Source organism: Rhinolophus sinicus, unplaced genomic scaffold (genome assembly GCF_057876585.1).
Source record: "Rhinolophus sinicus isolate RSI-liver-muscle unplaced genomic scaffold, RSI-T2T HiC_scaffold_22, whole genome shotgun sequence".
NCBI lineage: Eukaryota > Metazoa > Chordata > Mammalia > Chiroptera > Rhinolophidae > Rhinolophus > Rhinolophus sinicus.
Window position 1 is genome coordinate 5,135,747 of NW_028290712.1, and position 1,241 is coordinate 5,136,987.

Here is a 1,241-nt window from a genome sequence, read left to right on the forward strand (position 1 = left end):
AGGTAAAAAGATAACAAGAGATAAAGGTGGATATTCATAATGGTAAAGGGGACTGTACAACAAGAAGACATAACAGTCATCAATATTTATACCCCAAATCAGGGAGCACCGAAATATACCAAACAATTAGTAACATAACTAAAGGGAGAAATAGACCAAAACACAATTATACTAGGGGACTTAAACACGTCATTGACAGCTATGGATAGATAATCCAAACAGAAAATAAATAACGAAATAGCAGCCCTAAATGACACATTAGATGAAATGGACATAATTGACATTTATAGAGCACTTCATCCTAAAACATCAGACTATACATTCTTTTGTAGTGTACACGGAATATTCTCAAGGATAGACCATATACTGGGACATAAAATCAGTCTCAGCAAATTTAAGAACATTGAAATCATACTAAGCATATTCTCTGATCATGAGGCTTTGAAATTGGATATCAAGTGTAAAAAGAAAGCGGAAAAAAACACAAATACATGGAGACTAAACAACATACTTTTAAAGAAGGACTGGGTCAAAGAAGAAATTAGAGGAGAGATCAAAAGATACATAGAAACATATGACAATGAAAATACATCCTATCAAAAATTTTTGTGTATATATACCACAACTTCTTTATCCATTCATCTATTGAAGGACATTTTGGTTGTTTCCATTCATATATACTCAATGGAATACTATTCGGCAGTAAGAAAAGATGATATAGGAACATTTGTGACAACAAGGATAGATCTTGAGAGAGTAATGCTGAGCGAAACAAGTCAGATGAAAAGCAGAGAACCATGTGATTTCACTGATATGTGGTATATAAAACACAAACAACAAAAGAACAAGACAAATAAATGAGAAACAAACTGATAGACACAGACAATAGTTTAGTGGTTGCCAGAGGGTAAGGGGGGTGGGGGGTGGGGGGTGGGAGATGAGGGTAAGGGGGATCGAATATATGGTGATGGAAGGAGAACTGACTCTGGGTGATGAACACACAATGGGATTAATAGATGATGTAATACAGAATTGTACACCTGAAATCTATGTAATTTTACTAACAATTGTCAGCCCAATAAATTTAATTAAAAAAAAAAAAGGAAAAAAAAAAATTTGGGATGCAGCGAAAGCAGTTTTAAGAGGGAAATTTATCTCATTAAAGGCCTATCTCAAGAAACAAGAAAACTCTCAAATATATAACCTAATGTTACACCTTAAAGAACTACACATAGAAGAAA